The 16934-nt window shown below is 44.5% G+C and overlaps 1 non-coding gene and 1 pseudogene across 1 annotated transcript; one reads left to right on the forward strand and one right to left on the reverse strand.

Moving 5' to 3' along the window:
* Positions 1-13057: 13057 nt before the first annotated feature.
* On the forward strand, positions 13058-13236 carry LOC135006186 (U1 spliceosomal RNA; annotated as a pseudogene).
* Positions 13237-16488: 3252 nt separating this feature from the next.
* LOC135006185 (U1 spliceosomal RNA) lies at positions 16489-16651 on the reverse strand. The gene has a single exon (XR_010206524.1). It is a non-coding gene; the product is annotated as a U1 spliceosomal RNA (small nuclear RNA).
* Positions 16652-16934: the final 283 nt, after the last annotated feature.

A 16934-nucleotide genomic window follows, 5' to 3' on the forward strand; every position in this document is an offset into this window, starting at 1 on the left:
AAGACTTGGTATGGTCCTTCCCATCTGTCAATAAGGCAACCTGAGCGTAGAAAATTTCGTATCATTACATACTCCCCAGGTTCAATGTCATGACAATTACTATCTGGTAAATCAGGAATCACCAACTTCAAATTATTATTTTGATTCCTTAGCTGTTTACTCATATTAACCAGGTACTTTACAGTCACTTCATTGTTACACTTCAAATCATCCTGAGGGTTAATCATAACATGCGGTTGTCGACCAAACAAGATTTCAAAAGGGGACAGATTAAGAGGGGACCTGGGAGTGGTTCTGATGCTGTACAGTACAATGGGTAAAGCTTCTGGCCATGTCAATCCTGTTTCTGCCATAACTTTGCTCAAATTATTTTTAATAGTGCTATTCACTCTTTCCACCTTCGCACTCGCCTGTGGACGGTATGGAGTGTGCAGCTTGCTATCAATTCCCATCAACTTACACATTCCTTGAAAGACATCACCTGTAAAATGGGTACCCCTATCACTTTCGATAATTCTAGGGATACCATATCTACATACAAATTCCTGCACAATTTTCTTAGCAGTAAACATAGCGGTATTTGTGGCCGCCGGGAATGCTTCAACCCAATTTGAGAACACATCTATACAAACAAGTACATATTTCAAATTTCGACAAGGGGGTAATTGAATGAAGTCAATCTGTATTGCCTGGAAAGGACCGCCTGCAGGTGGGATATGAGATGGTTCTGTTGGTATTGCCTTTCCGATATTCTTTCTCAAACAGGTAAGGCATGACATTGCTCTCTTACTTGCATGAGATGAAAATCCTGGGGCGCACCAATATGCTCTTACCAACTTGCACATTCCTTCCTTGCCCAGATGAGTCAGCCCGTGAGCTGCCTCAGCTAAACATGGAAGATATGCTCTGGGGGCCACCGGTTTACCTTGTCCATCCGTCCAGAGTCCTGAGGACTCCTGGCCATATCCCTTCGCCTTCCAGACTGCCTTTTCCTGTGTGGAACACAAATTTTGCATTTCACACAACTTCTGTGTGTTGATGGTATTAAATACCATCAGTTGTGTGGTGTCTGTCTGTCTGGGGGTACCAGCTGCTAACTTAGCTGCTTCGTCTGCTCGGCTGTTACCAAGTGATACTGGGTCCTGGCTATATGTGTGTGCTTTACACTTGATAACAGCCACTCTGTCGGGTTCCTGTATCGCTGTTAGAAGCCTTTTGATGTGAGCTGCATGCGCTACCGGTGTACCAGCTGCCGTCATGAAATTTCTGAGGCGCCATAGGGCTCCGAAATCATGGACTACCCCGAATGCGTATCTAGAGTCGGTGTAGATATTGGCTGATTTGCCCTTAGCCAATTCACATGCTCTGGTTAGGGCGACCAGTTCAGCAACCTGGGCTGAGTGAGGTGGGCCTAGCGGTTCCGCTTCTATGGTGCCTTGGTCATCTACGACTGCGTATCCAGTACACAAGTCTCCCGAGTCTGACTGTCTGTGACAACTACCGTCCGTGTAGAAAGTTAGATCTACATTTTCCAGCGGGTTGTCACTGATGTCAGGCCTTGCGGTAAAATTTTGGGTCAAATATTCCATACAATCATGTGTGTCCTCCTGTGTGTTAAATTCTCCTTCCCCACCACTCTCATCCTCCACCCTTTGTGCCTGTCCAGGCACACCTGGGAGATATGTTGCAGGATTTAATGCACTGCATCTCCTTATGGTGATGTTTACGGGGGCCATTAGTGCCAATTCCCATCTTGTAAACCGCGCTGATGAGACGTGCCTGGTTTGGGCAGAATTTAGCAAGGCTGACACTGCATGTGGTGTATGAATTGTGAGGTTGTGACCTAGCACTACATCTTCGCTTTTCGTTACTAGCAATGCTATCGCAGCGACGCTTCGCAAGCATGTGGGGAGGGATCGCGCTACCGTGTCTAGCTGAGCGCTGTAGTATGCTACTGGCCTGCTGGCATCACCGTGCTTTTGGGTTAAGACGCCTGCCGCGCAACCAGCACTTTCTGTTCCGTACAGCTCAAAGGGTTTCCCATAGTCTGGCATACCTAATGCTGGTGCCTGCGTTAGGCACTGTTTAAGTCTCTCAAATGCCATCTCGGACTCGTCTGTATGCGAAATCCGATCAGGTTTGTTTGAGGAGACCATCTCCTGCAGAGGTAACGCTAGAATGGAAAACCCTGGGATCCAGTTACGGCAATACCCACACATTCCTAAAAATGTTCTGATCTGTTGCTGGGTTTTTGGCAGAGTCATGTCTCTAATTGCTTGAATTCTATCAGTGGTCAGGTGTCTCAGTCCTTGTGTTAGACAGTGTCCCAAATATTTTACCTTAGTTTGGCATAATTGCAACTTGTCTTTGGAAACCTTGTGTCCTGTGTCTGAAAGATGAAACAGGAGCTGTTTCGTATCCTTCAGGGATGCTTCCAATGAATCAGAACACAGTAGTAGATCATCCACGTACTGTATTAATACTGATCCACTCTCTGGTTGGAAAGACTGTAAACAATCATGCAAAGCCTGGGAAAATATACTTGGACTGTCTATGAAACCTTGTGGTAATCGAGTCCATGTGTATTGGACTCCTCTGTATGTGAATGCAAACAAATATTGGCTGTCAGGGTGCAGAGGTACCGAAAAGAAAGCGGAGCAGAGGTCAATAACAGTGAAAAATTTCGCAGTGGGAGGGATTTGCATAAGGATGACAGCTGGATTTGGCACTACGGGGAACTGACTCTCAACTATTTTGTTGATCCCCCTTAGATCCTGCACTAGCCGGTAACCCCTCCCCCCACTCTTTTTCACAGGGAAGATGGGACTATTGGCAGTGCTGGACGTTCTTACCAGAATACCCTGTTGTAGCAAGCGCTCTATTACGGGATACACTCCTAACTCCACCTCTGGCTTCAGAGGGTACTGTGGGATTTTTGGAGCTATCCTACCATCTTTTACTTGTACAACTACTGGAGCTACGTTTGCCATTAATCCAGTGTCCTGTCCATCTTTAGTCCAAAGTGACTCTGGTATCTGGGATGTCATTTCTTCTACTTTGGATGGAGTCCTATTTGTCATAATGGTATGTGACATTAATTTTGATGGGGAGTCTAACATGTCTCGCACTTCCTGAGCGTGATTCTCAGGTATGTCCAAGAATACACCTTCAGGAGTACAATAAATGACGCACCCCATTTTACACAATAAGTCTCTTCCCAGGAGATTAGTCGGTGCCGATGCAGCCAGCAAAAAGGAATGCTTGGTATGTAAAGGCCCTACTGTAATCTCGGCTGGTTTGCTAACAGGGTAGTGCTGGACTACTCCCGTTACCCCTATGGCTGGAATTGTCTTACCAGTGGTTCTCATGCCCACTGTCGAATTTATCACTGATTTGGCCGCCCCTGTGTCTACAAGAAAGTTTAATGATTTACCAGCTACATTGATTGCAATTTCAGGTTCACTCCCAAGGCTTGCAATCAATTTTACTGGCTGCAGATTACAGGTATGGCTACACCCCTATTGGGTATGGTGACCTCCCTGAATCCCGCTGGCAGCAACTACTTGTGAAGGGGTTAAATGGGAACTGCCAGGAGTTTGCCAGTCTCTGTTCGGGGGGTATCTTTTTGTTTCTCCTGCATGTGGCTCATAACTCCGTCTCTGCGGACCTTGCTCCCAATGTCGTGTGTCGTGTCATTGTCTAGGGGGTTGGTAAGATCTTTGCGAATTTTTCGCTCTACAGTCTCGTGCTATGTGTCCCTGTTTATGACAAAAATAACATGTTACCACATTTGACTTACCCACAGGGTTTGGTGATATAAACACAGGCTGTTTTGTGGTCAGGGCCTGTATACTTACTGACATTAACTTATCACCTTGCGACTCCCTGTGTCTGGTGATATTCCGGTCGTGATCAATAGCAGCCTCTCTCAAAGTAGCCACTGACAGACCTCGCCAACATGGTTGCGTGGTCTGTACCCTTGTCTTTAATGCTTCTTTTAAACCATCCATTAGCACAGATACTGCTACTTCTTGATGGTTTGCATTGGTCCTAATGTCCTCTATGCCAGTGTACTTTGCCATTTCTAATAATGCCCGGTGAAAATAATCAGCAGCTGTTTCTGTCTCTTTTTGTTTAATGGAAAAAATTCTATTCCATTTGGCTACAGCTGGGAAATACTCCTTTAACTGTAAATTTATTCTTTTTACGTTATCTTTGTTGTACACATCTGTAAGAGGTACATCCAGATCCAATCCACAGTCAGCTAAAAATTGAGCTGAGTCGACATTGGAGGGTAAACATGCCCTCAGCAATATCTGCCAGTCTTTGTTATTGGGCTCTAAAGTGTTTCCTAGGTCTCTGATGTATTTTTGGCTAGCAACTAAGTATTTTCTGGGGTCAGGGAATTCAGACACTATGGTCCTTAATTCCATTCTGGAAAATGGGATATACATGGCAATGTTCCTGATAGGAGTGACTCCTGATGTGTCAGTTTTCCCATTTGGAACAGCTATTACCCTAACAGGATTAAGTCTACTAACATCATTCTGTGTAGATTCTACAGCCTGTGGTGAAATGGTTTCAGCATAGTGTAAGGTGCCGTACTTACCCGTTGATACGACCTCACCTGTCCCTCCGCTAGGGGGCTTTGTTACTAATCTTATGGGTTGGGCCGTGCCTACTGTCGTTTCTGATATAGTGGCTGCTAGAGAGAGCGCCGATATTGTTGCCGATTCGTCCTCTTGATCACACTCCTGGGGAAAGTTCAAAACAGGGTACAACTTGCACGGGTTAATGCTTGCATTGGTTAACTTATTAACATTATCCTTAACATTTATACAGTTGCTAAGTGCCTGTTTGTTACCCCCTGATGCGTCATTCTCCGCAACCAATTTCTCTCCTGATATGTATGGTGGCGGCGGGGCCGTGGCTATCAGTTTCCTGATAGGGCCAGATCCCGCCGCCAGAGCCAATCCTCTCTGTATTTCACCCTCCTGTTGCCATAGCTGCAAATAATCATAATGTTGGATTCGTCTCTTTGTTGATTTAATGAGACATATCCTCCTCCTTAAATTCATTAACACTTCTGGGCTGAAGCTACCTACTCTTGGGAATTTCTCCCCGTCATGTACTGTCATTCTCTCCCATTCATCACATAAAATTTCTGTATGTAAACCATATTTTTCACACATTACATACCTTGCCGACCCGACTGGTCGGTTTACTGAATCAACCCGAACCGAGGTTGATCGCCCCCTTCCTGAACAACTGGCCCCCATAATTTGCAGGTGTTGCTTGCTCTACCTCTGACCTTTATCTCAGGGTCTTCTGCGAACCCTTACAAAAAACCAAAATATTAAAAGATAGGTTGACGGTGAAGTTTACCGAGCACCTCACTCACTCGCCCACGCCGACCAATACGCCCACACACTGATATAGCGCTGGCGTACTCGACCCAGGGCCCCTATGAACCTCTATTTACTGGAACATGCGAGAGATATCCGAAGAACACTTACTCTTTCCAGTAACTATTGGTTGTTGGACAATTCCTGAGTGACCAGCGAACTTCCCTTCAGAAAATAAAAAATTACACAAATAACGTCAGAATGTACAAATAGTTTTATGACCGGGTTTGTACACAAATGGTACTGGTCAGACTAACTTAATGCACACAATTACGTGCGGTACAATCGTTCAGCACATAAGCAACTAATCTTATGTACGGAGCGACCAGTGGAATCGACATTCAGCAGCTGCGAATTCCTTCAGCCTGAGCTTTTTATGGCCTATATGGGTGTCGCACCAACCCTTCTTGGTGTTGTGCCTTGTCTCTATAGCGGACTTCCTTGTCTGCTGTACTTGGACCTCCTGGTCTGTTATGCGACCTCCTGGTCTGACCTCCTGGTCTGTTACAGTATGACCTCCTGGTCTGCTACACTCTAATGCTCAAATTTTATGTTTAACCAGAGATGCCTCCCTAGCCACCACGTATGTCACTTACACGTATGTACTTCACGAGAACTCGATGATTTCTGTGGTTCAATCCCCAAAATTGTAAAAACAAACACTCACTCACCACATACACACTTTTGTTTCTATTTCTATTTCTGCGCAGAAATTTTTCTTTAGACCAGATGTGTTGTAAATTTGGAGAAGGATCTGTTAATTTAAATTTCGGATTTAAAATAGATTTGCGCTATTTATCGCCTGTTGCGCTATTTATCGCTTGTTGCGCTATTTATCGCCTGTTGCGATATTTATCGCTTATTGCGCTATTTATCGCTTATTGTGCTATTTAAAAATCAACACTATCGTGTGATTTATGTTACGAGGGCGTACCCAGACGCTCCGTTGCATAATTTACGCTGCGTGCGTCGGCCTTTGCGTACGCGAGTCTCAGCCTTTTGTTAGAGACACGTGTATACAAAACCAATGTCCACCGTAACACAACTAACACGTTTTATCAATGTAGATGATCCTCAGTCGTCTACCGTGCAACACACCAATCTCTCCTTTTACCTTTAGGTAGAGCTGCGTGTGTGCTTTACACTTTATCCCTTAACGCATTACTTTTACACTTTAACTATGAAATAGCGACAAATCTCTCTTAGCACGTTTTATCAATTATAAAATGGCAAACAGGAGAGTGATATATGAAAATACATGAATGAAAAAGAAATGCAGATATGCGTGTGTGCGTACGCAAGATAGAAATAAACAGTTTTAAAAGACACTAGTGTGTTGTTCTTACCTCCGGTTCCCGGATTCCTTCAGCACCCTTTACTAAGCGAAACAGACGCTTATCCCGTCAGCACTGCGAAGAATATGATCTCCCGCCCTTTGCTGATGGATAATGTCTGCTGAAATTACCTAGCAGAGATATGTGAAGGACAGGACGAGCCGCCAATTGATAAAGCTAAATATTTATCTTATTTAAAACCCTTTGTGAGGTCTAAGAACACTGTACGCTATTTGCGTATGGAGTACCGTAAGGGTACGCTCGTTGCGTAACAATCGCTTAGCCGTGGTCGAGACGCTCAAGCGTCACGTTCGCTCACGGCCAAGAGATCACAGGCAGGCACGCTATTGGCTGCTGACTAACGTAATGGTTCGCTATAGCGTAACGGACGCTGTATCGGGAGCGGGCTGCTCAAGCGATACAGACGCTCACGAGAATACGCTGTTGGTATCGGGCACACTTATAGGTGAGCGACTACCGTAATGCTACGCTATCAGCGTAGCGGACGCTCGAGACCACGAGGAGATCACGAGCGGCGCCGACGCTCACAATGTTAAACCTTTATGTCTAAACCACAAACAATGTAATTTGCTGTAAAACCTTAGTGTAGAGATAGGGTGTAAATGCAACACTGTATAACCTTATTAACTCAAAAGCTGTTCGAGCGTCACCGACGCTCTGAGAATACTTAACACTATAAGAAATACACAAATACCGTGCTTAGGGTCCAACGCCTAATATATATATTATGAATGTTATACTTGCAAAAGAATTAATACAATACAAGTCATACACTACAATATAACATAGACTAACTAACCAGGTAACTACACAGTAAATACAATACAAGTACGTTTAAGAGAAAATGAGAGAAAGAGAAGAGAGAGAGAGAAAGATATGGCCCATAATAACAAGAAAAGACAATATGATTACGGAGAAAACTTACGCACAAAGGAAACGATCGCATGCGCCTCTGGACATCCAGCTCCCGATTTTCAGCAATGATAACCGATGAAGAGTGAGTGCTGGATGTGATCGGCCTGTCTATTTATGCCCCACACACAATACAATTCAATGGTCCCTACAATCTCATTGTTCATTGGACACAGGAATTCGTCTTCGCATTATAACAAAAGGTCATAGGTTGATTCATACAGGTGGGCTGTGACTATTTCCAACAGCTCAGGTGGGAGGGAAACTGGGTTTCCCGCCGCATGGATAAGTAAGTGCAAATACAGTAAATGTTCATAAACTTCTTATGTCCATAACTATTCGCACGAGCGATTGATCCGCTTCAAACCAACACCGGAATATTGCTAATTAAATACTCTTCCGATGGATACTAAACACCACTGTATTACTCCTGTCTGACCCTTCGTATCAAACAATGAGGGATCTCTCTGTCCAGGAACATACTACATTAACTAAACTTTCAGAATCTATCAAAGGGACCATAATCTACAAAATGCATTATATGGTGAAAATATGTAACGAAAGAGTCGCCCGCTAGACGCACACAATCTCTACCGTAAATGCGCATACCGTGCGCCTGCGGGTGCCCGCAACAGCGAGTATGCGCACGCACGGGAGAGCGCACGCATGCGCAGCAGGGACACATATGAGGTGCAAATATGGCAGTGTGCATCGTGATATTTTTCTGACTTTGACAGCTTACATGATTCTCCGCCCAGCGAAGAATTCTGGTGGCTTCCGCCATCGCCACTCTGCTCCTTGTGCCGCCTTGGCGGTTTACATGAACTAGTGCGGTGACGTTGTCTGACTGGATCAGAACTGGTTGGTCGCGAAGTAAGGTCTCCGCTTGACATAGGGCGTTGTATATGGCCCTTAGCTCCAGGATGTTGATGTGAAGACAAGTCTCCTGACTTGACCAAAGACCTTGGAAATTTCTTCCCTGTGTGGCTGCTCCCCAACCTCGGAGGCTCGCGTTCGTGGTCACCAGGATCCAGTCCTGAATGCCGAACCTGCGGCCCTCTAGAAGGTGAGCACTCTGCAGCCACCACAGGAGAGATACCCTGGCCCTGGGGGACAGGGTGATCAACTGATGAATCTGTAGATGTGACCCGGACCACTTGTCCAGTAGGTCCCATTGCAAGATCCTCGCATGGAACCTGCCGAAGGGAATGGCCTCGTATGATGCCACCATCATTCCCAGGACTCGAGTGCAGTGATGCACTGACACCTGTTTTGGTTTCAATAGGTTCCTGACCAGAGTCATGAGTTCCTGGGCCTTTTCTATCGGAAGATAAACCCTTTTCTGGTCCGTATCCAGAATAATGCCCAAGCAAAGTCAGACGAGTCGTAGGAACCAACTGCGACTTCGGGATATTGAGAATCCAGCCGTGTTGCTGTAACACCTTCAGTGAAAGTTATACGCTGTTCAGCAACTGCTCTCTTGATCTCGCTTTTATGAGGAGATCGTTCAAGTACGGGATAATTGTGACACCTTGCTTTCGCAGGAGCACCATAATTTCCGTCATTACCTTGGTGAAAATTCTCGGAGAAAATTCTGGAGAGACCAAACGGCAACGTCTGAAATTGGTAATGACAATACTGTACCGCAAATCTTAGGTACGCCTGATGAGGTGGATAAATGAGTACATGAAGGTATGCATCCTTTATGTCCAGAGATATCATAAAATCCCCCCCTTCTAGGCTGGCGATGACCGCTCTTAGCGATTCCATCTTGAACTTGAACCTTTTCAAGTATAGGTTCAGGGATTTTAAATTTAATATGGGTCTGACCAAACCGTCCGGTTTTGGGACTACAAACAGGGTCGAATAATTTCCATTTCCTTGTTGAAGCAGGGGAACCTTGACCACCACCTGTTGAAGATACAATTTGTGAATTGCATTTAACACTATCTCCCTTTCCTGGGGAGAAGATGGTAGGGCCGATTTGAAAAACCGGCGAGGAGGCACCTCTTCGAATTTCAGCTTGTAACCCTGAGAAACAATTTCTATTGCCTAGGGATCCACCTGCGAATGAACCCAGATGTGGCTGAAAACTCGAAGACGTGCCCCCAACTGGGCGGACTCCTTTAGCGGAGCCCCAGCGTCATGCGGTGGATTTTGTAGAGGCCGGGGAGGACTTCTGTTCCTGGGAACTAGCTGTGTTGTGCAGCTTCTTCCCTCTGCCCTTACCTCTGGCAAGAAAGGACACACCTCGTACTTTCTTGTTTCTCTGTGATCGAAAGGACTGCATTTGATAATGTGGTGCTTTCTTAGGCTGTGAGGGAATATAAGGCAAAAAATTTGATTTACCAGCTGTAGCTGTGGAGACTAGGTCCGAGAGACCTTCCCCAAACAATTCCTCACCCCTGTAAGGTAAAACCTCCATATACCTTTTTGAGTCGGCATCACCTGTCCATTGCCGGGTCCATAGGACTCGTCTAGCAGAAATTGACATAGCGTTTATTCTAGAACCCAGTAGACTAATGTCACTTTGAGCATCTCTTATATATAGGACAGCATCTTTTATATGCCCTATGGTCAATAACATAGCATCCTTATCTAGGGTCTCAATCTCTGCTGATAAGGTATCTGTCCATGCTGCCACCGCGCTACAACCCCGGCCGACGCAATTGCCGGTCTGAGTAAGGTACCAGAATGTGTGTAAATGGACTTTAGGGTAACCTCCTGCTTGCGGTCAGCATGGTCCCTGATGGTAGCCGTATCCTGGGATGGCAGCGCTACCTTTTTGGATAAGCGTGTCAATGCTTTATCCACTCTAGGGGAGGATTCCCACCGTATCCTGTCCATTGGCGGGAAAGGATACGCCATAAGAATCCTTTTGGGAATCTGCAGCTTTTTGTCTGGAGATTCCCAAGCTTTTTCACATAATTCGTTCAACTCATGTGAGGGGGGAAAGGTTATCTCAGGTTTCTTTCCCTTATAGATGTGTACCCTCGTGTCAGGGACAGGGGACTCTGTGATGTGCAAAACATCTTTTATTGCAATAATCATATATCGAATACATTTAGCCAATTTTGGCTGTAACTTTGCATCATCGTAGTCGACACTGGAGTCAGAATCCGTGTCGGTATCTGTGTCAACTATTTGGGATAGTGGGCGCTTTTGAGACCCCGAAGGTCCCTGCGACATAGGGACAGGCATGGGTTGACTCCCTGACTGTTCCCTAGCTTCAGCTTTGTCTAATCTCTTGTGTAATAAGTTTACATTAGCACTTAAAACATTTCACATATCCATTCAGTCAGGTGTCGGCGTTGTCGATGGAGACACCACATTAATTTGCTCCTGCTCCTCTCTAGGAGAGCCTTCTACCTCAGACATGTCGACACACGTGTACCGACACACCATACACTCAGGGAATCCTCTTATCTGAGGACAGTTCCCCAACAAGGCCCTTTGGAGAGACAGAGAGAGAGAGTATGCCAGCACACACCCCAGCGCTATATGACCCAGGAAAAAAACACAATAATTTTATGTTTACCCAGTAGCGCTGTATTTCCATATATATATGCGCCTAATTATGTGCCCCCCTCTTCTTTAAGACCCTCTTTCTACCGTGGTATAAGCAGGGGAGAGTCCGTGGAGCTTCCCCTCAGCGGTGCTGTGGAGAAAATGGTGCTGGTGAGTGCTGAGGGAGAAGCACCACCCCCTCAGCGACGGGCTTCTGTCCCGCTCAAATATAGTAAAAAAATGGCGGGGGCTCTTATATATATATATACAGTGCCTAGCTGCATATATATTTATTTTGCCAAAGAGAGGTCTATATTGCTGCCCAGGGCGTCCCCCCTGAGCCCTTCACCCTTACACTGACTGCCGTGTGTGAGGTGTATGGGAGCAATGGAGCACAGCTTTACTGCTGTGCGTTACCTCAGTGAAGATCATGAAGTCTTCCGCCGCCTCTGAAGTCTTCTTTTCTTCTCATACTCACCCGGCTTCTATCTTCCGGCTCTGCGAGGGGGACGGCGGCGCGGCTCTGGGACGGACGGCGAGGGTGAGACCTGCGTACCGATCCCTCTGGAGCTAATGCTGTACAGTAGCCTAAGAAGCAGAGCCTATCAACTCACAGAAGTAGGTGTGCATCTCTCCCCTCCGCCCCTCGATGCAGGGAGTCTGTTGCCAGCAGGCTCCCTGAAAATAAAAAAATCTAACAAATATACTTTCTGTCAGGAAACTCAGGAGAGCTCCCTGAAAAGCACCCAGTCTCCTCTGGGCACAGTAGTAAACTGAGGTCTGGAGGAGGGGCATAGAGGGAGGAGCCAGTGCACACCCAGATCTAAAGTCTTTCTTTAAGTGCCCATGTCTCCTGCGGAGCCCGTCTATCCCCCATGGTCCTTACGGAGTCCCCAGCATCCTCTAGGACGTAAGAGAAAAATTATGCTGGCAGAAAAATCCAATTGAGTGATTAAACAGCTCCAGAGCTGCTCTGTAAGGCAAGTAAAAGGGTGTGGGCCCTGCAGCACTACCTGTAGTTTGCATTGTGCATTGGAAGCCTAGTTTGCTGTCTGTTTCCACTTCTTTTTTCTTGAGCCCCTCCCGTCTATACCCTTGTGCACTATCCTGACTTCTCCTCCCGTCTGCTTACTTTGTGCCTTCCAATGCACAATGCAAACTACAGGTAGTGCTGCAGGGCCCACACCCTTTTACTTGCCTTACAGAGCAGCTCTTGAGCTGTTACAGTGCCCAGCTGCTGCAAGAAATCAGCGTGAATGCTTCAGGGGCTGGGGCATGGCCAACATGAGCCCCACACCGAAGGAGGGTGGGGGTGTTTAATGCGAACTAGGGGTCTCGCACAATGCGAACTACAGGTAGTGCTGCAGGGCCCACACCCTTTTACTTGCCTTACAGAGCAGCTCTGGAGCTGTTACAGTGCCCAGCTGCTGCAAGAAATCAGCTTGAATGCTTCAGGGGCTGGGGCATAGCCAACATGAGCCCCACACCGACGGAGGGTGGAGGTGTTTAATGCAAACTAGGGGTCATCCAAGTGCCGCAAAAGGCCGCCATGCCCTGCACGCCCCTTTTCTCTTTTCATATGCAGACGAGGGTTGAAGCCAACTTTGACCCACTGCTTGGATGACATCGCCATATGCAAATCCATCTGCTGCAGGCCTTCCCCCAGGAATGCTTGCACTAGTTGTTGCATTTGGTTTGTTGTTTGGGGGTGCTTCAGTATTAGGCAGCCTTCTGCCCTCCCATGTTCATCTGAAAATATGTGTTCTCCCTGCAGTTGTTGTCCCCAGATGAGAGTTCCCTTGTGCTGCCTCAGTTGAATCTCCTTTACTTGACAGAGATGTGCCTGAGCAGCGGCCCTCCCCAGCCCTATCCCAAATCATACTTATTTTGCATAGGAGATACCATGGTCATGAAGACTGTTCTCCCAGGGTGCGGTTCATTCATTGCATTCTGGGTATGCTGACCCCTGTGATTTCCCCAAATGTGGGAAACTCGACTGCATTATCTAATGCGAACTAGGGGTCATCCAAGCACCGCAAAAGGCCGCCATGCCCTGCATACCCCTTTTCTCTTTTCATAAGCAGACGAGGTTTGAAGCCAACTTTGACCCACTGCTTGGATGACATCACTTGCTGCCTTTCCAATGAAGCAAGTTTAATTTAATAATAGGTGAAAAACCATCCCTACAAAGGTGTTAATCAGATACTTGGCTTTGTGGACACTTTTCAGAGCACAAATTTGTTAGCATAAAAATAAAGCCAGATAATGAAGAGCTGTTTAATCACTCAATTGGATTTTTCTGCCAGCATATTTCTTTTTCTCTGCAACCCACTGCTAAATTGTGCTTCGTGGCTGTTTTTTTTATAAAATCACTTAATCAAATCTAACTCTGATTACATCAGAGAAGGCCAGGTACCCTACACCATAAGAGGTGGTTTGAAATTTTTACTTGTCTACTTAAAGATCACCAAAATCTGATAACGAGGTCAATTACGTCCCTAGGTGGGATTGAACCACCAACCTTTTGGTTAACAACTGAACACGCTAACTGTTTGCGCCTCAGAGACACTTTGCAAAAGTACATACTGACAAAGGTTAATAAGCATTCATCTAGAACGTTTCCTAGAAAAACTTTAAAAAGTCAATAATCTGGAGAGTTTTTGTAAGATGTTCCTTCCATCAACCAATGAAGAAACACATTGGTACTTTCCCATGATGAGTGAGTGCTTCAGGATCTCTTGCACTTACATGTGCAGCAAAGGACTACAATGGAAGCATGCTGGGCCTATAACCCAGAGGTAGGCAGATTGCAACTGTCCTCTGCTATATGCATTTTTTTTGTTAATTAAAGTAATCCAAAACTGGGATTGATATTTTGGCTCTTTTATTTTTACTTAAAGTACAATAACTTTTACTGTTTTAATTTGTTTTAATAATATATTGACAGTATTGTTTTCTTTCAAAAATCCACTTAATTTTCTTTACCCTATTATTAAAATGGTAATTGACAAAAACAAACTACATTGTCACCAGAAGAGCAATACAAAATGTACAAGTGATATATTAAAATCATCTTTTCAGCTTGAATTTCAATGATGCATTGAGGTAACGATTTTGTGAGAAACATCTTCACCCTTAAATAAAGATTTTCTTAATTCCCTACCTGTGTGCTAATTAGATATCACCTTGTTTTCACATTAAACAGACTTTCACATGAGAAAGCAGCAAGGATGCAGTGGCGTTAATGTTTCCTGGTGTCAACCTGTATTATTTCAGTAGACATTGAAATGAGGATGCATCTTGCTGCCTTTCCAATGAAGCAAGTTTAATTTAGTAATAGGTTAAAAACCATCCCTACAAAGGTGTTAATCAGAGACTTGGCTTTGTGGACACTTTTCAGAGAACAAATTTGTTAGCATAAAAATAAAGCCAGAAAATGAAGAGCTGTTTAATCACTCAATTGGATTTTTCTGCCAGCATTTTTCTTTTTCTCTGCAACCCACTGCTAAATTGTGCTTCCTAGCTGTTTTTTTTATAAAATCACTGAATCAAATCTAACTCTGATTACATCAGAGAAGGCCAGGTACCCTACACCATAAGAGGGGGTTTGAAATTTTGACTTGTCTACTTAAAGATCACCGAAATCTGATAACAAGGTCAATTACGTCCCTGGGTGGGATTGAACCACCAACCTTTTGGTTAATAGCCTTATACACTAACTGATTGCGCCACAGCGACACTTTTCAAAAGTACATACTGACAAAGGCTAATAAGCATTCATCTAGAACGTTTCCTAGAAACATTTTAAAAAGTCAATAATGTGGAGAGTTTTTGTAAGATGTTTCTTCCATCAACCAATGAAGAAACACATTGGTACTTTCCTATGATATGTGAGTGCTTCAGGATCTCTTGCACTTACATGTGCAGCAGAGTACTGTAATGGAAGCATGCTGGGTCCATAACCCAGAGGTAGGCAGATTGAAACTATCCTCTGCTATATGCATTGTTTTTATTAATTAAAGTAATCCAAAACTGGGATTGATATTTTTGCTCTTTTATTTTTACTTAAAGTACAATAACTTTTACCATTTTAATTTGTTTTAATAGTATATTGACAGTATTGTTTTCTTTCAAAAATCCAATTAATTTTCTTTACCCGATTATTAAAATGGTAATTGACAAAAACAATCTACATTGTCACCAGAAGAGCAGTACAAAATGTACAAGTGATATATTAAAATCATCTTTCCAGCTTGAATTTCAATGATGCCTTGGTGCAACAATTTTGTGAGAAACATCTTCACCCATAAAGAAAGATTTTCTTAATTCCTTACCTGTGTGCTGATTAGATATCACCTTGTTTTCACATTAAACAGACTTCCCCATGAGGAAGCAGCAAGGATGCAGTGACGTTTATGTTTCCTGGTGTCAACCTGTATTATTTCAGTAGATATTGAAATGAGGATGCATCTTGCTGCCTTTCCAATGAAGCAAGTTTAATTCAGTAATAGGTGAAAAACCATTCCTACAAAGGTGTTAATCAGAGACTTGGCTTTGTGGACACTTTTCAGAGAGCAAATTTGTTAGCATAAACATAAAATCAGAAAATGAAGAGCTGTTTAATCACTCAATTGGACTTTTCTGCCAGCATAATTTTTTTTCTCTGCAACCCACTGCTAAATTGTGCTTCCTAGCTGTTTTTTATAAAATCACTTAATCAAATCTAATTCTGATTACATCAGAGAAGGCCGGGTACCCTACACCATAAGAGGGGGTTTGAAATTTTGACTTGTCTACTTAAAGATCACCAAAATCTGATAACAAGGTCTATTACGTCCCTGGGTGGGATTGAATCACCAACCTTTAGGTTAATAGCCATACACACTAACTGATTGCGCCACAGCGACACTTCGCAAAAGTACATACTGACAAAGGCTAATAAGCATTCATCTAGAACGTTTCCTAGAAAAACTTTAAAAAGTCAATAATCTGGAGAATTTTTGTAAGAAACACATTGGTACATTCCCATGATGAGTGAGTGCTTCAGGATCTCTTGCACTTACATGGGCTATTAACCAAAAGGTTCCCACCCAGTGATGTAATTGACCTTGTGATCAGATTTTGGTGATCTTTAAGTAGACAAGTCAAAATTTCAAACCCCCTCTTATGGTGTAGGGTACCTGGCCTTCTCTGACGTAATCAGAGTTAGATTTAATTAAGGTGCACAAGGGCATAGAAGGGAGCGGTTTAAGAAAAGAGAAGTGGAAACAGACAGCAAACTAGGCTGGAGAGAGACCTGAGACAAAGAGATCTGAATTATACGAGAGCCGACCAGGGGAAACACAAATTATGCAGTCAAGTTTCCCACATTTGGGGAAATCGCAGGAGCAGCACACCCAGATTGCAATGGGTGAGCCTTTCCCTGGGAGAAGCACCTTCCTGATCATAGTATCTCACCTGGCAGGTAAGTAGGAGTTGGGCTAGTGCTGGGGAGGGTCGCTGCTCGGGTACCCCCCTGTCAAGTGAAGGAGATCCAACTGAGGCAGCACAAGGGAACTCTCGAAAGAAGAACAAGGCTAGAGGAAGATCTGAGACAAAGAAATCTGACTTTTACCAGAGCTGACCAGAGGAAAGCACAAACACAGTACCCCACTACCACCAGGAAACATTAACGCCACTGCATCCTTGCTGCTTTCTCATGTGGAAGTCTATTTAATGTGAAAACAAGGTGATATCTAATTAGCACACAGAAAAG

This window comes from Pseudophryne corroboree, unplaced genomic scaffold (assembly GCF_028390025.1).
Source record: "Pseudophryne corroboree isolate aPseCor3 unplaced genomic scaffold, aPseCor3.hap2 scaffold_2104, whole genome shotgun sequence".
NCBI classification, from domain to species: Eukaryota; Metazoa; Chordata; class Amphibia; order Anura; family Myobatrachidae; genus Pseudophryne; species Pseudophryne corroboree.